The sequence below is a fragment of the Pseudophryne corroboree genome, chromosome 3, assembly GCF_028390025.1.
Source record: "Pseudophryne corroboree isolate aPseCor3 chromosome 3, aPseCor3.hap2, whole genome shotgun sequence".
NCBI lineage: Eukaryota > Metazoa > Chordata > Amphibia > Anura > Myobatrachidae > Pseudophryne > Pseudophryne corroboree.
This window is the reverse complement of record NC_086446.1, coordinates 3,674,147-3,697,846: the sequence shown is the minus strand read 5'-3', so window position 1 is coordinate 3,697,846 and position 23,700 is coordinate 3,674,147. Positions and strand designations below refer to the sequence as shown.

Sequence of the window (23,700 nt, the reverse complement as noted above, 5' to 3'; positions counted from 1 at the left end):
CAGCACCGGATCCCCTGCCATGCACAGAGCCTATAACCACTGCACAGCAAAAGACCCGAACCGGAGTATCAGCTGCGCTCAGGTCACTCCGCTAGCACTTGTCTCCCGGTTGCCATGACGACGTGGCAGCACAGGGCAGGAGACCCTAACACCAGGGAAGGCTGCGCATTCAACCTCCGTTTGTTCCACCTACAGTGCTGTGGGACTTATGTTTAGTCCTGAAAGCCCTTCAAGTTTCCCCATTTGAGCCTCTTAATTAAGTGGATCTTAAATGGTTAACAGCTAAAGTTCTCTATCTACGCCATGGCATCAGCTAGAAGAGTGTCAGATTTAGGGGCATTGTCATGTCGTTCCCCATTTCTGATTTTTTTTATCCAGATAAAGCAGTTCTCAGAAAAACAAAGCGCTAGATGAACAATGCTGGAGAGGAAAGATGCAGAGGGGAAAGAAGCAGCAAGAAATAGAATATAACAATAAAAAAAAAAAAAAAATGTTTAAGCTCTTTTGTGATAAATTGCTGTTTGGTAAGGGCAAAAAAAGGCGAAGGAGTCCTTTATTATAGATCTTACACCGCCTTAATTGAATACTACACTATCCCTAGTTCTAACCTTTATGCTCCGTTTGTTCTCTGACCGGAGCTTGTTATTAGCCGTAACACTCCTTTCAGCGGCTCAGTCCAGCGGCTCAGTACGGCAGGTCTTCTTACGGCTTTGCGTGCCGGAGCCGGGTGCTTGTATTAGCGGCTTCTCAGATGCTCAGTGCGGCGGGTCTCCTTATGGCTTGGCGTGCCCAATGTCTTTATTTCCTCCCAAAACAGCTGTAAAACGGCCCAACGCGTTTCGTGCATGCGCACTTAGTCATGGGATTGCTGCATGGATGGATATTCTGCGACTGTGTAGCAATTTTTGAACCCTCATCTGTAGTGCGGTTATTTTGTTCAGAGGTAGAAAGATTCTCTGAAGACTGGTGTCCAGCACAGCTCCCAGATGTGTCAACCATTGCAACGGGACTAAGGAGGACAGTGCCTAATTTATGAGCCAGTCGTGAGCCTGCAAACAGGCTATTGTCTATTGGAGATGCGTAACAGAGTTTCCTGAGACTGAGCCAGGATCAACAAGTCGTCCAAATATGGGAAAATCCTTGTTCCCTGATGACAAAGTTGAGCTGCCATCACCACCATAATCTTGGTATATACCCTTGGAGCTGTAGCCAGTCCAGTTGGTAGGGCCTGGAATTGTAAATGCTGTTGTAGGATAGCAAACCTGAGATAGAACTAATGGGAAGGTGCTATAGATACATAGAGGTAAGCATCCTGGATATCCAGGGACACCATGAAGTCTCCCGGCTCCATTGCCAGGACAATAGACCGTAGAGTTTCCATACGGAACCGATGCTTCCAGATGTATTTGTTCAGAGTCTTGAAATTGAGAATGGGTCGGTAGGATCCATTTGGTTTCTGAACTAGAAACAGGTTGGAATAGAAACCTGGTCCCCTTTGTGCAGTAGGAACCGGCATTATCACTCCTGACTGCAGTCATTTTTGCACTGCCACTTGTAGAGCCAGGGCCTTCGATTCCATTGGAGACTGACTGGTACAACAAAATCTTTGAGAAAGATTCTTCCTTAAGGACAAAGCTTAACCACAAGACACTGCTTCGTAGCTGTTGAAACATCATCTTCCATCACTTCTGCCCAGCCTGCAACTACTTTAGTCACCCAGGCTGGGGCCATAGTTGGGCTAGTCACTGCCCCTGCTAAGGAAAAAACAGTCTTTAAAAACCCCTAAATCCCTCTTTCAGTCCCATTGTTTAATGATGTTGAAGGCAGAGGTAATGTAGATTTGCACACAAGTTGAACTATCGGGGTAATTACAAGTTGATCGCAGCAGGAAAGTTTTTAGCAGTTGGGCAAAACCATGTGCACTGCAGGGGGGGGGCAGATATAACATGTGCAGAGAGAGTTAAATTTGGGTGTGGTGAGTTCAATCTGCAATCTAAATTGCAGTGTAAAAATAAAGCAACCAGTATTTACCCTGCACCGAAACAAAATAACCCACCCAAATCTAAATCTCTCTGCAAATGTTATATCTGCCCCCCTTGCAGTGCACATGGTTTTGCCCAACTGCTAAAAACTTTCCTGCTGCGATCAACTTGGAATTACCCCCTATATGCGCATCTAATTTGGGAGGAACCTCCCTTTTTAAACAGTCCACAGTAGGAAAGGAGAAAAAGAACCCACTATTTGGGAATCTTACATTTCTTTCTGGGTGTAACCCAAGCCTCCTGCATGATTTCCTTCAGTTGTTCTGAATTAGGAAACTCTGCTCTCTCTTACGTCCTAGAGCAGGGGTGGGCAATTATTTCAGCTGGGGGGCCGCTTAACATTTCCAGCGAATATTCGAGGGCCGCACACAAAATATCGGCAATGGGGGGGCGTGGCTTCGTACAGGGGGCATGATCATTTACGCCCCCTGTACAGACAACTGTAGCGCTCTGAAATGTGCCCCCCGCTGCCGCTGGTCGCTGTGAAGGGAAACGTCATCGCCCACCGCACTTTAAAGGACCTCTCCAAGAAGGGCTTCACAGCGGCAACGGGGGGCACATTTCAGAGCGCTACAGTAGTCTGTACAGGGGGCGTAAATGACCATGCCCCCTGTACGAAGCCACGCCCCCCATTTCCGCCTGGGGCGCGCAAAGCCCCAGAACCGGCCCTGCACCCTGTGTAATGCTGCACCCTGTGTAATGCTGCAACCTCTATTCCCCCCTCCCCTGGACCCATATAGCAGTTTATCCTCCCCTGTCTCCTGAACCTATATGGCAGTCCCTACCCCCTTTTCCCCACCCTCCCCTAAACCTATATAGCAGTCCCTACCTACCCCCCTCCACCCTAAACCCATATAACCGTTTTTAACTCCCCTCCCCTGAACCTATATGGCAGCTTTAGCTTTATCCAGGGGCTGGCTGAACAGGGGGTTTACCTGTTTGTCAGTGGCAGACGATCCCCGCTGTCTGATGATCCGCGCTGCTGCTGCCGCCGCTTCTCACTGGCCGCTGCTTCTTCTTCCCACTGGCCGCCGCTTGTGCTCCCCACTGCAGTGCCCGCCCAGCGCCGCCCCCCGTGCCGCCCAGCGCATGATAGAGGAAATCCCGGTCAGCTGACCCTGTGAGGTGACCGGGATTTCCTCAGCGGCGCCGCGTCTGAGAGCAGTGCAATGACAAGCGGCTCAGCCTGTCGGGCCGCTTGTCATTCCACTCTGGTATGGATCGGTCCGCGGGCCGCATGTTGCCCACCCCTAATCTAGTGTGTGCGCACTATATATCGTGTACGATGTGCACTTCTGCGGGAAATACATGGCATTGCCCGTTGGACCAACATGCAGGTCTGACAGGTGACATAGTTAACGACAGCCATGCTGCCAAAGTCGCTCCCGTGTATATGCACTTGCCAATGCCAGGTCCCGTTGCTAGTGAGGGGCTTATGGGGGCAGTATTTGTGTATGCCGCTATGGGGGGCGGTGTGTGTGTGTATATGAAATTGTATGCAGTTGACGGAGTGGGGCCCCATACTGTTATCTTGCTTAGGGCCCCATGATGTCTAAATCCGACTTCGCTACGCATTGCCTTACAGATGGAAGATACTGAAGGCACACAGCGCACAGATGCCAGATGCAGGGAGCGTATTACAGTCCGTGGGTGTTCCAGTCGATGTACGTGTTCCCTCCACTTCCACTCATCCCAAGGATTCTCAAACTTCTATAAAGAACAAGAGTTCAGGTGATCCTCATTGCTCCTGACTGGTCCATAAGGGCTTGGTTCAACTGGGACGTTTTCTCCTCTTTCTGCAAGAAGGTGCGGATGTGGGCCTACGCTTGGGCTCCATCAAGGTCCAGATTTCGGCCTTGTCCATTTTCTTCCAGAAACAATTTGCTGCTCTCCAAGGTTCTGACAGTCTTGAAGGGAGTTCTGCACAACCAACCACCCTTTGTTCCTTCTACGGCACCTTGGGATCTAAATGTGGTGCTGTAGTTTCTGCAATCAGACTGGTTCGAACCTTTACAGGAGGTGGACGTTAAGTTTCTTACTTGGAAGGCAGTCACACTGTTGGCATTGGCATCTGCTAGACGTGTGTCTGATGTGGAGGCATTATCGCACAAGAGCTACTTGATTTTCCAAGATAGAGCTGAGCTCAGAATGCGTCAGCAATTTTTTCCAAAGGTTGTGTCGGCTTTTCATATCAACCAGCCTATTGTGCCAGTGGCTACTGACACCTTGATTACCTCAAAGTTCCTGGATGTTGTGAGGGCTTTGAAAATATATGTGAAGAGAACTGCTCGTCACAGGAAGTCAGACTCGCTATTTGTCCTCTATGATCCCAACAAGATTATGTGTCCTGCTTCTAAGCAGACAATTTCACGCTGGATCATGCCTACTATCCAGCATGCTTATTCTACAACAGGTTTGGCATGTCCAAAATCTGTTCAGGCCCACTCTACACGTAAGGTGGGTTCTACCTGGGTGGCTGCCCGGGGTGTCTCAACTATTCAGCTTTGCCGAGCAGCTACTTGGTCAGGGTCGAACACGTTTGCTAAGTTCTACAAGTTCAGTACTTTTGGACCTTAAGTTTGGTCAGTCTGTTCTGCAGGAACCTCAGCACTCTCACACCCGTACTGGGAGCTTTGGTACATCCCCATGATACTATATGGATCCCAGCATCCTCTAGGACTTAGTTTTAAAAACACAGGCTCTGCTGCCTCTTCAATTGACAAAATGGATTTAACAGCCTGAATTAAATCAGGTATATCCACTGATGATGAGTGCTCCTTATCTCTAGAAGCAGATTCAGAATGGGAAGTTTCAGCTTCATCACCTGAAGTATCATCTGATTCTGAAAATCGAGTAGACATTGAGGACGAAGCACCCTGTCTATCTGACTTCCCCTCCTTGGGCCTATCCGCTAAATTTTGCTGAAAAGCAGCTGAGGACTGATCTAACTCATACACTGGATGTGGCATAACCCATGTGGGATGTTGCATGTAAGGGCTAAGTTGGAACACCATCCCTGGTACTGTAGCAGGTGTCATACGGTTTGCTAAGTTAGACAACGTCTGTGCAAAAGCTGCCCAGGGAGGTTCCTGTGACTGAAAAGGTCCCTGACTAGGGGCCAGTCTATTCAGAAAGTTTTTATGCAGACTAGAGCAATTTGCACACAAGTCATCTTGTACCAGATCCTGGGCTGTTAACCCAGATTTGCAGAACAAACATGATATTAATGTAGGTACCTCGTCACTTTTGCCTTTCGTGGACATAGCAAAAATATTAACCACACCAGTGTAATATATGCATAAATGTGACCGTATTCACTTTAATACTCTAAAGTGAAATCAAATCAGATCCCACCTGCCTCGCACCAGCATTGAGGATCTGACAACACAAGGGACAGCTAACATATAACAGAGTTAGAGTCAGCAATCACACTAGCAATCGGTCTCAAAAACAAGAATGCATTAATATACACTGCTAGATAAGAACATTTCAACTACATAATACATATAAGTAGGTAGGAAGAACAATACTGCATTACCTTAAACCGGACACTGCACGTATTCAGATGCACAGCTAATAATACAGCAGCTCATTTGCATCAGGCACCTACTTGCTACTCGTACCGCCCAGGGTAGGTAGGAACTCAGTGCTGTATCACTTGCCTCAGAAAGAGCGGGATACAGGGAGACTTAAACCCCACTTCCATGTGTGACCATGCCACAAACAAACGTCTGATAAACTCAGACGCACCAGTGTACCCCGCCGCACTATAACATAACAAAGCTTGTGGCTGCAAAAAAAATCTAGCAGCTCGACTGTACAACGTGACTGGCTCCTGCACCATGCAAAAAACTGAATTACCTGAGACAGGAGGCGGGCATATAGGGGGCTGCCCCGATGCATCCTTGGAGTCTGAAAAGCTTAACTGTTTGGTGCCCAATCCGCTGTCACTTCATCATATCCCAAGGTAGATCCTGTGGATCACTGTGGACCCTGATAGAGAACTTAGAGATTTTATTGCTCTATGTGTGATTTAAGGTTGTTTAATTTGTCTTTGTTTCACTACAAGAAAACTTTATAACACAGTTATAGGTAGAGCTATAAACAGCACCCAGGCATTATTACACTATTGGTTTACATCTAATATACTTCATTGGTTTACATGTTATATACACAATCCATACCTCCCAACATGACCCATTCCAGGAGAGACAACATGCTCTCTACCTGGACTTCCCTCTTAATTTATGATTGCAATCACCTGGGTTTTTTATCAATAAAATAGTTCAACACAGGTGACGCCAATCGTGTATTAAGAGGGAAGTCCAGGTAGAGAGCAATTTGTCCCTCCTTGAATGTCATGTTGGGAGGTAAGTACAATCTCATATACATGCCTCCTCCTCCCCCCCCCCCCCCCCCCGGCTTAATCCAACCCTATATAGATAGATACAAGCGTATGTTACATCACTACCTTTACTGCAGAGTAAAAAACATTATATATCACTACCACAACTAATAAATCCACATCAATATTAACATTGGTCTGAGAATTTACCAACATGACAGGAATTTACCATAACAGCAACTACAAAGTCCCCAACCTTCACTGGCAGTTACCTCAGATCTGTCCAGTCTCACCCAGGGGCATTGGGCCTAATTCAGAGTTGATTGCAGCAGCAAATTTGTTAGCAGTTGGAAAAAACCATGGCCCTCATTCCGAGTTGTTCGCTCGCAAGCTGCTTTTAGCAGCTTTGCACACGCTAAGCTGCCGCCTACTGGGAGTGAATAGTAGAATTGCGAACGAAAGATTAGCAGAATTACAAAAAGAAACTTTTTAGCAGTTTCTGAGTAGCTCGAGACTTACTCCGCTATCAGTTCAGTCAGTTTCGTTCCTGGTTTGACGTCACAAACACTCCCAGCGTTCGCCCAGACACTCCCCCGTTTCTTCAGACACTCACGCGTTTTTCCCAGAAACGGCTGCGTTTTTTCGCACACACCCATAAAACGGCCAGTTTCCGCCCAGAAACACCCACTTCCTGTCAATCACATTACGATCACCAGATCGAAGAAAAAAACCTTTTACTGCCGTGAGTAAAATACCTAACTTAATAGCAAATTTACTTGGCGCAGTCGCACTGGGGACATTGCGCATACGCATTAGCGACTAATCGCTCCGTTGCGAAAAAAAAATAACGAGCGATCAACTCGGAATGACCACCCATGTGCACTGCAGGTGGGGCAGATATAACGTGCAGAGAGAGTTAGATTTGGGTGGGGTGTGTTCAAACTGAAATCTAAACTGCAGTGTAAAAATAAAGCAGCCATTATTTACCCTGCACAGAAACAAAATAGCTCACCCAGATCTAACTCTCTCTGCAAATGTTATATCTGCCCCACCTGCAGTGCAAATGGGCCCTCATTCCGAGTTGTTTGCTTGCTAGCTGCTTTAAGCAGCCATGCAAACGCTAAGCCGCCGCCCTCTGAGAGCGTATCTTAGCTTAGCAGAAGTGCGAACTAACAAAGCTTGCGAACACTTCAGACTATTTAGTTCCTGTTTTGACGTCACAAACACGCCCTGCGTTCGGCCAGCCACGCCTGCGTTTTCCCAGGTACACCTGCGTTTGTATTTGACACGCCTGTGTTTTTCAGCACACTCCCTGAAAATGGTCAGTTACCTCCCAGAAATGCCCCTTTCCTGTCAATCACTCTGCGGCCAGCAGTGCGACTGAAAAGCTTCGCTAGACTTGTGTGAAACTACTTCGGCTGTTGTCAAAGTACGTCGCACATGCGCCGCTTTTTTGCTTAAGCACTGCTCTGCGAACGAAAACAGCTAGCGAACAACTCGGAATGACCACTATGGTATTGCCCAACTGCTAACAAATTTGCTGCTGTGATCAACTGTAAATTACCCCCATTGTCCCAATCGTACTGTATACAGCTGCTTTATATCCATCTGCATGCTGGTTCCTTCAGGTACACACTACATCTCACTCCAGCGGTACAGCAGCTTTACCCACATGCTCAAGTTTTTCCCCAGCCGGGATCTCCCAACATTTCTCCAGAACTGGGAGAGGTCAACCTCTCACCTCCAGTACAGTGCACAGAATGACTCAACCTCTGTTCCTCTTCTCCCCACTGCTGCCTGGGGTATGTGGAGCATGGCTATTGGTCAGGAGTGATGTAATTGATGATGTAATATTGGCAGGTCAGCCTTGTACACCGTGGCTGGATATTGCAGATGTCTACCGGGGGAAAGTTCTTCCTCCCACCCTGGTGTCTGCTGGGAATCAGCCTGACGGCCGAGCACCATTTAAGAATCTGCAAAGTTCCTGGCTAATTCCACTGAACCAAACACAAGAATCACCATAGTAACATGAGAACTGCAATAATTAGGAGACGGGCTGGTGTGTAGGTTGGAGTCCACGTGCTGAATTGTCACACACACATATTATATATATATATATATATATATATAGGAAAAACATAGTGATACATTTTTGAAACAGGTTTATGATATTGGTATACATAGCTGAGAATAGACTTGAATGGAATGTTGATAGCTATGGATACAGATCTAGAGTAAAAGAAATGATACTGATCTGTTTGCTGATGATAGTAATATCAAATGGTTTTCATGGCTGCGATCTATATATTTATATATGTATTGAGATTTATCAATATTTTTACCACAAGTGTAATATCGATCTAATACAAGACGTATCATTATTTCTCACACAGATCTAATATAAGATATGTAATTATTCTTTATAAGGGATACAATTGAATTCAATGCCTTTACAGAATGACATTTACACAATAGTCAATGTTATTCAGAAAATCCCTGTTTATTTTAGGAGTATGAATTAAAGGTTACGTTTTAACCTATTACAATCATATCATACGATTTACAAATTAAATATTGTTATAAAAGAGTGCTCCAAAAAGCAATCTATTCTTCTTGTTGCTTCTTTGCAACAAACACATTGTTTAATGTTTGGTTTTCTTGGTTGCAGGAGCACCTCCAGCATTCTAAAGTTCATAACCCCAGAGGAGGAATATACTTACTAGCTGCTTTTTGTTTTTCAATGTACTTTTATTAATATAATCAAATTATTTCAGTCTGGTGCGGGATACATAGTAGAATATTATTTATATATAAATATATATATATATATATATATATTTAGTCTCTGTATATTGATGGTTTCCCAACATCTGCCCATGTGATGGCAATTTGGTGACATTTCACCATAGTCTGTATTGAAAAATGTCAACTTTTGGACAAACGTATTCCATATATGTATATTATTCCCAGCAGATGGATGTAGCAGCCGGAATGTCTCAGAGGATCCTCTGACTATATTTCCAGATGGTGAAATAGAAGAAGAGAATGACACCCAAGATTCTACGGAAGAAATCTCTCTAACCCCAGTTATACATCCGGAACATCACCGTGCAGATATATCATCTGGTTCCTCTGATCCTGGGGAATGTTCTCCTGATATATCTGATGCATCTGTTACAGCTCTGACAGTAGATACAGTGTGTCCCTCTAATATAGATGCTGAATGTTCAACACAGAGCACAGAGCCTGTTACCCATCAGCCAGGGAATAGGCCCCTTCAATGTTCTCAGTTTGGGGAATGCTTAAGATATGAATCATTTTTATGTATACATCAGAGATATCACAAAGTTGAGAGGCTGTTTCCATGTTCTGAGTGTGGAAAAAGTTATACAGAGAAATCAAATCTTGTTAGACACCAAAGAAGTCGCACAGAGAGACCATTTCCATGTTCTAAGTGTGGGAAATGTTTTAGAGATAAATCCGTTCTTGTTAAACACCAGAGATGTCACAGAGAGAGACAATTTCCATGTTCTGAGTGTGGGAAATGTTTTAGAGATAAATCAGTTCTTGCTAGACATCAGAGAAGTCACACAGGTGAGAGGCCATTTCCATGTTCTGAGTGTGGGAAATGTTTTACAAGGCCATCAAGTCTTTTTACACATCAGAGAAGTCACACAGGTTAGAACCCATTTCCATGCTCTGAGTGTGGGAAAGGTTTTGGACAGAAATCACATCTTGTTAGACATCAGAGAAGTCACACAGGTGAGAGGCCATTTCCATGTTTTGAGTGTGGGAAATGTTTTAGACAGAAATCATATCTTGTTAGACATCAGAGAAGTCACACAGGTGAGAGGCCATTTCCATGTTCTGAGTGTGGGAAATGTTTTGGACAGAAATCATATCTTGTCAGACATCAGATAAGTCACATAGGTGAGAAGCCATTTCCATGTTCTGAGTGTGGGAAATGTTTTGGACAGAAATCAGATCTTGTCAGACATCAGATAAGTCACACAGGTGAGAAGCCATTTCCATGTTCTGAGTGTGGGAAATGTTTTGGACAGAAATCATATCTTGTTATACATCAGAGAAGTCACACAGGTGAGAGGCCATTTCCATGTCCTGAGTGTGGGAAATGTTTTACACAGAAATCATCTCTTGTTACACATCAGAGAAGTCACACAGGTGAGAAGCCATTTCCATGTCCTGAGTAAGTGGAATTACTCAGGAGGTACTTTGTGTGTTTGCAAGTGAGAATATTTTATGAAAAAATTAAACGGCATTGTGTGGCTCATTCAGTTGCAGTTCTTGCTGTTGCTATCTTGCCGTATGCAATTGCAAGTATAAGCTAATATGGGCAGATGCTAACTAAGCATAAGGGCGCCCAGTGCTGTTGCATTATTTCCGTCCAGCAGCGTATAATTGCTGATACATCGGTACCATCATTGCAAATTAGGCCATGTTGGAGAGTCTTGAGTGCCTCTGAAGATGCACAGGCTGAGCTGCTCTCCCAGGATGCTGAGGGCTCTCCAGTAGAAAATCAAAACAGGTTACTGTCCGTAGAAGAGGTTGGAAAGTTTGGGGGCACACTTTGTATAATATGTCTAGAAAATGTTAAACTATAACTTATTCAGACCTGGGTAAAATATATAAAACTTTACTCACAATGCAACAACAAAAATAAATATTTTATGAAAAAATATTGTTTGCTGAGGGGTACGCCACTGGTGAGTGAATGTGAAACGTACGTTTTAGGAAAAATATTGTTTGCTGAGGGGTACGTCACTGGTGAGAAGTGAATATGAAACGTACGTTTTAGGAAACATATTGTTTGCTGACGCTCACGAGATGACACTCAGTAAACCTTGTATGCAACACACTGAAATATTGAATTCATATTGTAAACCTTACTACTGAAGTACTGTTAGGATATAACGCTACTTAACCTTGTTAATATAAAAGCTGCTTGAGCGATTAAGATGCTCCGAATACCCTCAGCAATGTAATAATCACACAATACTTGGCTAAGGCTCCAAAACCTTTACTAACGAGATTTAAGTACATAAAAAGGGGAAAACAGATAACATCTTATACGCTACAGGCTAACATCAATATCTAACAGAATAACTACACATAAATACACAATAGCGGCACAATCGTAAACAATAACATACAATGAGAGAGTAAAAGGCTAACACAGAAAGAGAATGAAATGGCTACAGAGAACTTACACACGTGGGGAATGATCGCTGCGCAGTCCTGGAACCAGCTCCGAGTTAGTCAATGATGAAAACCGTTTGTGGAGAGAAGACTGAGCTGGTCCTGGCTGGCTGTCCTTATATACATTACATACAGTACACTACAAAGGGACCTATAATCTCATTGTTCATTGGACACAGGAATGTCTCCTCGCACTATAACAAAAGGTCATAGGTTGGTTTGAACAGGTTGGCTGTGACTATATCAAACTGCTCAGGTGGGATGGAATCTCAGGATTCCCGCCGCATGGATAATGAACTGCAAATATAGTAAATGTCCAGAAACTACTTATAGGCATAACCATACGCAGGAGCGATTAATCTTTACCTAACCAGCACCGGATTGTTTCTAATAAAATGTTCTTTAGTTAGGTACCAAACACCATCGTTCAAACCCTGTCTAACCCTTTGTATCATGCAAAGAGGAATTCCTCTGTCCACTGACCAGTTACATTAAACAAACTTACAGTTATTAAGGGGAACATTACCTATAAAACCTACTATTCAGGTTAACTATGTAACGATTGAGTCGCCCGCCAGACGCACACAAACTCTACCGTAAATACACATACCACGCGCCTAAGCACACGGCCGTGGAGGCGCCATCACGCAACTGCGTGTATGCGTACGCACGGGAGAGAACGTGCAGCGGGCAAGCGCATGAGGTCAATATTTGGCAACGTGCAGCATGATATTTTTCTACTTTGACAGTCCACCCTTTGGCAGTCATCAATAACTGCCACTTCCTAAAACAATTCAAACAGAAAAATATATGTCATCACGTAAATACCTTTTTATGATTTGGTAAAGGGAGGAGAGGAGAAGGTGGGAAAAGTATGACCTAGTGAGATAGTAGAAGCATATGTGTATGGATCCATGTTTGAGGGGTCATGTATCATCGTGCCGTACGTGTTTTAAATCAAGCTTCGAGGTATTGCGAAGTATACATTTGAATCCTTCTTATCCCGTATTAAGGGTCTGTGGATGGGCTGTCAAACTTTACTGAGCTCTTTTCGGCTTTTGGTTGCAACAAATGGGGGAGCACATTTAGTTGACGATACATGAATGGGGGGGAACATGTGAATGCTGATATATGTGTCTATATTCCCTGTCGACTATGTGTGTCATTACCTGAAGGTTGTAGAAATGAGGATAAGAAGCAATTATTATAAATGCAGTCATAAACTATGTGAATTTAGTATGCATTCGCCGATTGAGGTCTTGTCTGAAGTCTTGTCTTGATGTACATGTTGTCTGATGTCTCTCAGTGCTTTTGCTATAAATGGCGACAAAAGCTTTCTCAATGTTTATAAAATTACAGTCTCTAAAGTATTTGGGCTTTCGTAAAAATTTAAAGTCACTAGGGATATTGGGGGTCTGTATGAAAAGTTCATCAATGGTCTGTATGAAAGAGGTTGTCAAATTCTTCTTCCAAGTGGATGTCTTTGTACCTTGGAGGAAAACAAAGGAGAAACGGGTGAAAGAAGCGGACCGTGGAATCACATTTTCATCACAACATTGTCTCTATCGTTGGATCATAAACCAAATTAGTTGTTGTTATTACAGTGTCCTCACTCCTCAGACTCATCAATCTAGTTTTACCTTTACACTTCATTAAAATCCGAACGCATCTAAATATCAGATCAACCAATATGACGACTCCTAGGATACACAAAAGAAATTTCCCTACGTCCATTATAATACCTTGGGCCCATTCTCCTAAACCAGAGAACCAGTTTTGTGGGTTCAACCATGACACCCAACTGGTCAGCTCATTACTCACAGCAGCGAGAGTGAGATTGTGTCTCCTTCAGAACTCCCACTTTAATTGTAAAATGTCATCCATCTTTTGGTCTATGACCTCGGCTGGGTCCTCCGTGCTGTTTGTAATGTACGTGCAGCACTTTATTCCATATTGAGTTGCTAGGGTAACACAATACCCGCCTGTCACTGCTGTGAGGTAATTGAGAATCATCCTATGCTGAACCAGTTCTGTTTTGTAGGCTTGTAACTCTCCCAGTATACCTGAATGTGTCGTCATACATTTCGGTGATATTGTCTAACAAATTTGCTAGCGCAGATATATATCTAAAGTTTATCACGAGTGATATCTAACGCGAGTAGGACTTGAATCCCGGTGGATTCATGGATCAGGTCAGAGGCCGGATGCTCTGTTCTTTCTATCAGGTGCCGTTTTAACGACGTGCTCGTAATGAGTGTGAGTATAAGGAGCTTGGGCACCGCGGTGAATGTCTTTCATTTTGATATGGGATACAGTCATTACTTCAGGCAGTACTTTTCCAATGTAACACAATCCCTCTGAGTTTGGGGCAAGCCACTTATACGCCTTCCTCCCGCATATGAAATATGCATCATCGGGGAGAACATATGGGATGGAGTATGACATTACCATGTTACAAATTTTCCATGTGAAATCTCCTAACCCTAATTCTCCCATCTGTCTAGTACATGTATCGGGTTGTACGATATGTGCACAGTATCCTGGTGATACTTCTCCAACTCGCATGGTCCTACTTCCTAAAGTGTACCTATACCGGAAGAACCTTCCATTGTCGGCTATCTGGCGTATAAGTTCTGTGTCTATGGGCATTTTGTCGGGTCTGTATGAAAAGGTCATGGTTTGATTACTCCATGACACTTCCCAATTTCCCGGCTTTCGGGGATTGGAAATGTTAAAGCATACTAAGGATCTATCCACATGATACTGGTGGAGCTGCAAACTAGGAGGACTAGAGATATTAAACCTCTTGTCCACCGGCCTCCCACCACTTAGCTCAAGTACCTCTCCTACAGTTAAAGGGAATGGTACTAGCCCTGATTTGCTGTGACCTTGAGGTACTTGAGAGCATACCCAACAGTCTGTCTGGTTTAACACTTTACCCACTAAGGAGTGATAGTCACTCAATGGATGCCGGTCCATGTGGATATTAAAACTGGACTGACATTTCTTGATGCACCCATCCTCAACTATGTTATCACAATGCCTACAGATGCAGTTTTCTTCAGCTAACAATCCTTCACAATTCCTTCTATTGTCAATGCTATCAGATCGTTTTCTGATACTCGCCTTTACTCTGTGATTGTGCTGCTCTTGGAAAACTACGCCTCCATCCTGGTTATCAGAACCCATTCCAGATCCTTTCTCGAGCTCCATGGTACTCTCACCGAAACAGACTGCTCTGGTCAACAACAGGGTCAACAGGAAAATCCGGATCACAGTCTCTTGGGGCAAGTCCATCTTAGAGGAGTACAAGGAGAAAAATAAGAAGGGGGAAAGGAAATAGGAGGGAGGTGGGAACTGGAGAAAATAACAAATGGGAAAAAGAAATCTGGCTCGACAAGCTTCCGGTCTTATTATTCTCAGCGCTCAGGTGTCGTCTCAATCTTCCCTGAACAGACACTCTAGTGATACAACCTCTACCGTCTGTTCTTTATCACGGGACCTCTCTGGATCAGCAACCTTTTTACAATGAGACGAATGGACCCAAGTCTCCTTCTCGGCAACCTTCAATGCTGTTGTGCTGGTTAATAAGACTTGGTATGGTCCTTCCCATCTGTCAATAAGGCAACCTGAGCGTAGAAAATTCAGTATCATTACATAATCCCCAGGTTCAATGTCATGACAATTACTGTCTGGCAAATCAGGAATCACCAACTTTAGATTATCATTCTGATTCCTCAATTGCTTACTCATCTTAACCAAGTACTTAACGGTTACTTCATTGTTACATTTCAAATCATCCTGGTGGTTAATCATAACATGGGGTTGTCGACCAAACAAAATTTCAAAAGGAGACAGATTAAGAGGGGACCTGGGAGTGGTTCTGATGCTGTATAATACAATTGGCAAAGCTTCGGGCCATAACAGTCCTGTTTCAGTCATTACCTTGCTCAATTTATTTTTAATAGTGCTGTTTACTCTTTCCACCTTCGCACTCGCCTGAGGGCGGTACGGAGTGTGCAGCTTACTATTAATTCCCATCAATTTACACATTGAGGGTAATTCCAAGTTGATCGCAGCAGGAAATTTTTTAGCAGTTGGGCAAAACCATGTGCACTGCAGGGGGAGCAGATATAACATTTGCAGAGAGAGTTAGATTTGGGTGGGTTATTTTGTTTCTGTGCAGGGTAAATACTGGCTGCTTTATTTTTACATTGCAAATTAGATTGCAGATTGAACACACCACACCCAAATCTAACTCTCTCTGCACATGTTATATCTGCCTCCCCTGCAGTGCACATGGTTTTGCCCAATTGCTAACAGAATTCCTGCTGCGATCAACTTGGAATTACCCCCATTATTTGAAAGACTTCACCTGTAAAATGGGTACCCCTATCACTCTCAATGATTCTAGGGATACCATACCTACACACAAATTCCTGCACAATTTTCTTTGCAGTAAACACAGCGGTATTTGTGGCCGCGGGGAATGCTTCAACCCAATTTGAGAACACGTCAATACAGACCATTACATATTTTACATTTCTACATGGTGGCAATTGTATGAAATCAATTTGTATCACCTGAAAAGGGCCATCTGTAGGAGGGATATGGGATGGCTCTGTTGGTATTGCCTTACCGATATTCTTCCTCAAGCAGGTGAGACATGTCATCGCTCTTTTACCCTCATGAGAAGAAAATCCTGGCGTGCACCAATAGGCTCTTACCAACTTACACATTCCTTCTTTGCCTAGATGAGTTTGCCCATGTGCCGCTTCCGCTAGACTTGGAAGGTATGCTCTGGGTGCCACTGGCTTACCCTGTCCAGAGTCCTGAGGACTCCTGGCCATATCCTTTTGACCTCCAAACTGCCTTTTCTTGTGGTGAACACAAATTTTGCATTTCATATAATTTCTGTATGTTTACAGTATTAAATACCATCAGTTGTGTGCTGTCTATCTGTATGGGGGTACCGGCTGCTGATTTAGCAGCTTCGTCTGCTCGGTTGTTACCAAGTGATACCGGGTCTTGGCTATATGTGTGAGCTTTACACTTGATAACAGCCACTCTGTCGGGTTCCTGTATCGCTGTTAGAAGTCTTTTGATGTGGGCTGCATGCGCTACGGGTGTGCCAGCTGCCGTCATGAAATTTCTGAGGCGCCATAGGGCCCCGAAATCATGGACTACTCCGAAGGCGTACCTAGAATCGGTGTAGATATTGGCTGACTTGCCCTTAGCCAATTCGCATACTCTGGTTAGGGCAACCAGTTCAGCAACTTGTGCTGAGTGTGGTGGGCCTAGCGGTTCCGCTTCTATGGTACCTTGGTCATCTACGACTGCGTATCCAGTACACAAGTCTCCTGAGTCTGTCTGTCTGTGACAACTACCGTCAGTGTAGAAAGTAAAATCTACATCTTCCAGTGGGTTGTCACTGATGTCAGGTCTTGCCGTGAAATTTTGGGTCAAATATTCCATACAATCATGCGTGTCATCCCCTGTACTAAATCCTCCTTCACCATCACTCTCATCCTTCACCCTTGGGAGATACGTTGCAGGATTTATGCACTGCATCTCCTTATGGTGATGTTTACGGGGGCCATTAATGCCAATTCCCATCTTGTGAACCGTGCTGATGAGACGTGCCTGGTTTGGGCAGAATTCAGTAGGGCTGTAGAATTGTGAGGTTGTGTCCTAGCACTACATCTTCGCTTTTACTTACTAGCAATGCAATCGCTGCAACAGTTCGCAAGCATGTGGGGAGGGATCGCGCTACCGTGTCTAGCTGGGCGCTATAGTAGGCTACCGGCCTGCTGGCATCACCATGCTTCTGGGTTAAGACACCTGCTGCGCACCCAGCACTCTCTGTTCCGTACAGCTCAAATGGTTTCCCATAGTCTGGCATACCTAATGCTGGTGCCTGCGTTAGGCACTGTTTAAGTCTCTCAAATGCCATCTCAGACTTGTCTGTGTGCGAAATCCGATCGGGTTTGTTTGATGAGACCATCTCCTGCAAAGGTAGGGCTAGTATGGAAAAACCTGGGATCCAGTTACGGCAATACCCACACATTCCTAAAAACGTTCTAATCTGTTGCTGGGTTTGCGGCAGGGTCATGTCACGAATTGCTTGAATTCTATCGGCGGTGAGGTGTCTCAGTCCTTGTGTCAGACAGTGTCCCAAATACTTCACCCTGGTCTGGCATAACTGTAACTTATCTTTGGAAACCTTGTGTCCTGTGTCTGAAAGATGAAAAAGGAGTTGTTTCGTATCTCTCAGGGACGATTCGAGCAAATCCGAACATAGCAGTAAGTCGTCTACGTATTGTATTAATATTGATCCGCTCTCAGGTTGAAAAGATTGTAAACAATCATGCAAGGTCTGGGAGAAAATACTTGGACTGTCTATGAAACCTTGTGGTAAGCGAGTCCAGGTGTACTGAACTCCTCTGTATGTAAATGCGAATAAGTATTGACTGTCAGGGTGCAGAAGTACCGAGAAGAAGGCAGAGCAGAGGTCAATCACAGTGAAAAATTTGGCAGTGGGAGGGATTTGCATAAGGATGACAGCTGGATTTGGCACTACGGGGAATTGACTCTCAACTATTTTATTGATCCCCCTTAGATCCTGCACTAATCTGTAACCCCTCCCCCCGCTCTTTTTAACAGGGAAGATGGGACTATTGCTAGTGCTTACCAGAATGCCCTGTTGTAGCAAGCGCTCTATTACAGGGTAAACTCCTAACTCCACCTCTGGCTTCAGAGGGTATTGTGGGATTTTTGGAGCTATGCTACCATCTTTTACTTGTACAACTACTGGGGCTACATTTGCCATTAATCCAGTGTCTTGTCCATCCTTGGTCCAAAGTGATTCCGGTATCTGGGAAATCATTTCCTCTACCTTGGACGGACACCTATTTGCAACAACAGTGTGTGACATTAATCTTGTTGGGGAATCTAGCATATCCTGCACTTCCTGAGCGTGGTTTTCGGGTATGTCCAAGAACACACCTTCAGGAGTACAATATATGACGCATCCCATTTTGCACAGTAAATCTCTCCCTAGGAGATTAGTCGGAGCCGATGCAGCCAGCAGAAAAGAATGCTTGGTGTGCAAAGGCCCTATCGTAATCTCTGCAGGTTTGCTTAAAGGGTAGTGTTGTACTACTCCCGTTACTCCCATGGCTGGAATTGTTTTACCAGTGGTTCTCATGCCCACGGTCGAATTTATCACTGACTTGGCCGCCCCCGTATCTACAAGGAAATTTAGAGATCTACCAGATACATCAATTGTGACCTAGGGTTCACTTCCAAGGCTCGCAATCAATTTCACTGCTTGCAGATTACAGGTATGGCCCCACCCCTATTGTATGTGGTGATCTCCCTGCATTGCGCTGGCAGCTATTACCTGTGAAGGGGGTAAATGGGACGTTTACATTCAGCTGTACGTGAGACCTGTCAGTGTTTCCAGGAGTGCCTCATCGCTACTATCTCCAACTTGGCTGGTTGCCATTTCTCCAGTGCCGTCTGGTCCTTGTGCTATAGGACCCGGCACCAACGTTAACATCCACCGGCGCTTAGCCGCTACATCCTTGTGCCATAGGATACGGCTTCTTATACTGCACCTTGGTGAGAAATACTTATCATCTTGATAACGGCAGAGTGGTGTCAAAAATACGTTGTTAAGGAACTATTAATCATTCTACAGTTGGAAAATCTGTGTGTGCTATCACATTAAAATTATCATCTTTAATGAGGCAATCTCAAACACTGCAGGCATTTGTCCATAACAACAGGGATTCAGCTGACCTTACGATTTTCTTGGATAATAAGGAACGATATTTATACATTTCTCTGACGTCCTAAGTGGATGCTGGGGACTCCGTCAGGACCATGGGGATTAGCGGCTCCGCAGGAGACAGGGCACAAAAATAAAAGCTTTATGACTAGGTGGTGTGCACTGGCTCCTCCCCCTATGACCCTCCTCCAAGCCTCAGTTAGGTTTTTGTGCCCGGCTGAGAAGGGTGCAATCTAGGTAGCTCTACTGAGCTGCTTAGGATAAAAGTATAGACTTAGTTTTTTTGTTATTTTCAGTGAGACCTGCTGGCAACAGGCTCACTGCAGCGAGGGACTAAGGGGAGAAGAAGCGAACTCACCTGCGTGCAGAGTGGATTGGGCTTCTTAGGCTACTGGACATTAGCTCCAGAGGGACGATCTGAAGAAAGAAAAGGTCCAGAAATCGGCGGCAGAAGACGTCCATGTCTTCCTTGAGGTAGCACACAGCACTGCAGCTGTGCGCCATTGCGCTCAGCACACTTCACACCGCGGTCACTGAGGGTGCAGGGCGCTGGGGGGGGGGGCGCCCTGAGCAGCAATGAAAACACTCGTTTTGGCAAAGAATACATCACATATAGCCCCTGGGGCTATATGGATGTATTTAACCCCTGCCAGGTTTCCAGTAAAAAGCGGGAGAACGGCCGCCGAGAAGGGGGCGGAGCCTATCTCCTCAGCACACGGCGCCATTTCCCTCACAGCTCCGCTGGTAGGAAGACTCCCAGACTCTCCCATGCACTGCACTACAGAAACAGGGTAAAACAAAGAGAGGGAGGGCACTATTTTGGCTTAATACTGCTATAAGGGATAGACACTTATTATAAGGTTGTCCCTCTACAGTTTATAGCGTTTTTGGTGTGTGCTGGCAAACTTTCCCTCTGTCTCCCCAAAGGGCTAGTGGGGTCCTGTCCTCTATCAGAGCATTCCCTGTGTGTGTGCTGTGTGTCGGTACGCGTGTGTCGACATGTATGAGGAGGAAAATGGTGTGGAGGCGGAGCAATTGCCTGTATTAGTGATGTCACCCCCTAGGGAGTCGACACCTGATTGGATGGTCTTATTTAAGGAATTACGTGATACTGTCGGCACGTTACAAAAAACTGTTGACGACATGAGACAGCCGGCAAATCAATTAGTGCCTGTCCAGGCGTCTCAAACACCGTCAGGGGCTCTAAAGCGCCCGTTACCTCAGTCGGTCGACACAGACACAGACACGGACACTGACTCCAGTGTCGACGGTGAAGAAGCAAACGTATTTTCCAGTAGGGCCACACGTTACATGATCACGGCAATGAAGGAGGCTTTGAATATTTCTGATACTACAAGTACCACAAAAAAGGGTATTATGTGGGGTGTGAAAAAACTACCCGTAGTTTTTCCTGAATCAGAAGAATTAAATGAAGTGTGTGATGATGCGTGGGTTTCACCCGATAAAAAATTGCTGATATCAAAGAAATTATTGGCATTATACCCTTTCCCGCCAGAAGTTAGGGCGCGTTGGGAAACACCCCCTAGGGTGGATAAGGCACTCACACGCTTATCAAAACAAGTGGCGTTACCATCTCCTGAGACGGCCGCCCTCAAGGAGCCAGCTGATAGGAAGCTGGAGAATGTCCTAAAGAGTATATACACACATACTGGTGTTATACTGCGACCAGCGATTGCCTCAGCCTGGATGTGCAGTGCTGGGGTGGCTTGGTCGGATTTCCTGACTGAAAATATTGATACCCTGGACAGGGACAGTATTTTATTGACTATACAGCGTTTAAAAGATGCGTTTCTATATATGCGTGATGCACAGAGGGACATTTGCACCCTGGCATCAAGAGTAAGTGCGATGTCCATTTCTGCCAGAAGATGTTTATGGACACGACAGTGGTCAGGCGATGCGGATTCCAAACGGCATATGGAAGAATTGCCGTATAAAGGGGAGGAGTTGTTTGGGGTCGGTCTTTCGGACCTGGTGGCCACGGCAACAGCAGGAAAATCCACCTTTTTACCCCAACTCACCTCTCAGCAAAAAAAGACACCGTCTTTTCAGCCTCCGTCCTTTCGTCCCCATAAGGGCAAGCGGGCAAAAGGCCAGTCATATCTGCCCCGGGGTAGAGGAAAGGGAAAAAGACTGCAGCAGACAGGTTCTTCCCAGGAACAGAAGCCCTCCACAGCTTCTGCCAAGTCCTCAGCATGACGCTGGGGCCTTACAAGCAGACTCAGGTGCGGTGGGGGGTCGTCTCAAGAGTTTCAGCGCGCAGTGGGCTCACTCGCAAGTGGACCCCTGGATCCTACAGGTAGTATCCCAGGGGTACAAATTGGAATTCGAGACGTCTCCTCCTCGCAGGTTCCTGAAGTCTGCTTTACCAACGTCTCCCTCCGACAGGGAGGCAGTATTGGAAGCAATTCACAAGCTGTATTCCCAGCAGGTGATAATCAAAGTACCCGTCCTACAACAGGGAAAGGGGTATTATTCCACACTATTTGTGGTACCGAAGCCAGACGGCTCGGTGAGACCTATTCTAAATCTGAAATCTTTGAACACTTACATACAAAGGTTCAAATTCAAGATGGAGTCACTCAGAGCAGTGATAGCGAACCTGGAAGAAGGGGACTATATGGTGTCCCTGGACATCAAGGATGCTTACCTTCATGTCCCAATTTACCCTTCTCACCAAGGGTACCTGAGGTTCGTAGTACAGAACTGTCATTATCAGTTTCAGACGCTGCCGTTTGGATTGTCCACGGCACCCCGGGTCTTTACCAAGGTAATGGCCGAAATGATGATTCTTCTTCGAAGAGAAGGCGTCTTAATTATCCCTTACTTGGACGATCTCCTGATAAGGGCAAAGTCCAGGGAACAGTTGGAGGTCGGAGTAGCACTATCTCGGGTACTGCTACAACAGCACGGGTGGATTCTAAATATTCCAAAATCGCAGCTGATCCCGACGACACGTCTGCTGTTCCTAGGGATGATTCTGGACACAGTCCAGAAAAAGGTGTTTCTCCCGGAGGAGAAAGCCAAGGAGTTATCCGAGCTAGTCAGGAACCTCCTAAAACCAGGAAAAGTGTCAGTGCATCAGTGCACAAGGGTCCTGGGAAAAATGGTGGCTTCTTACGAAGCGATTCCATTCGGCAGATTTCACGCAAGAACTTTTCAGTGGGATCTGTTGGACAAATGGTCCGGATCGCATCTTCAGATGCATCAGCGGATAACCCTGTCTCCAAGGACAAGGGTGTCTCTTCTGTGGTGGCTGCAGAGTGCTCATCTACTAGAGGGGCGCAGATTCGGCATTCAGGATTGGGTCCTGGTGACCACGGATGCCAGCCTGAGAGGCTGGGGAGCAGTCACACGGGGAAAAAATTTCCAGGGAACATGGTCAAGTCTGGAGACTTCCCTTCACATAAATATACTGGAGCTACGGGCAATCTACAATGCTCTATGCCTAGCAAGACCTCTGCTTCAGGGTCAGCCGGTGCTGATCCAGTCGGACAACATCACGGCAGTCGCCCATGTAAACAGACAGGGCGGCACAAGAAGCAGGAGGGCAATGGCAGAAGCTGCAAGGATTCTCCGCTGGGCGGAAAATCATGTGATAGCACTGTCAGCAGTGTTCATTCCGGGAGTGGACAACTGGGAAGCAGATTTCCTCAGCAGGCACGACCTCCACCCGGGAGAGTGGGGACTTCACCCAGAAGTCTTCCACATGCTTGTGACCCGTTGGGAAAGACCAAAGGTGGACATGATGGCGTCCCGCCTAAACAAAAAACTGGACAGGTATTGCGCCAGGTCAAGGGACCCTCAGGCAATAGCTGTGGATGCTCTGGTAACACCGTGGGTGTACCAGTCAGTGTATGTGTTCCCTCCTCTTCCTCTCATACCCAAGGTACTGAGAATTATAAGAAGGAGAGGAGTAAGAACTATACTCGTGGCTCCAGATTGGCCAAGGAGGACTTGGTACCCGGAACTTCAAGAGATGCTCACAGAGGACCATTGGTCTCTGCCGTTAAGAAGGGACATGCTCCAGCAAGGACCCTGTCTGTTCCAAGACTTACCGCGGCTGCGTTTGACGGCATGGCGGTTGAACGCCAGATCCTAAGGGAAAAAGGCATTCCGGAAGAGGTCATACCTACCCTGGTCAAAGCCAGGAAGGAGGTGACCGCACAACATTATCACCGTATTTGGCGAAAATATGTGGCGTGGTGTGAGGCCAGGAAGGCCCCCACGTAGGAATTTCAACTGGGTCGATTCCTGCATTTCCTGCAAACAGGAGTGTCTAT

The 23,700-nt window shown here is 45.6% G+C and overlaps 1 pseudogene; it reads left to right on the top strand.

The window, feature by feature from the left end:
- LOC135056588 (oocyte zinc finger protein XlCOF7.1-like) overlaps positions 1–23,700 on the top strand; it is a 195,415-nt pseudogene that overhangs the window by 12,929 nt on the left and 158,786 nt on the right.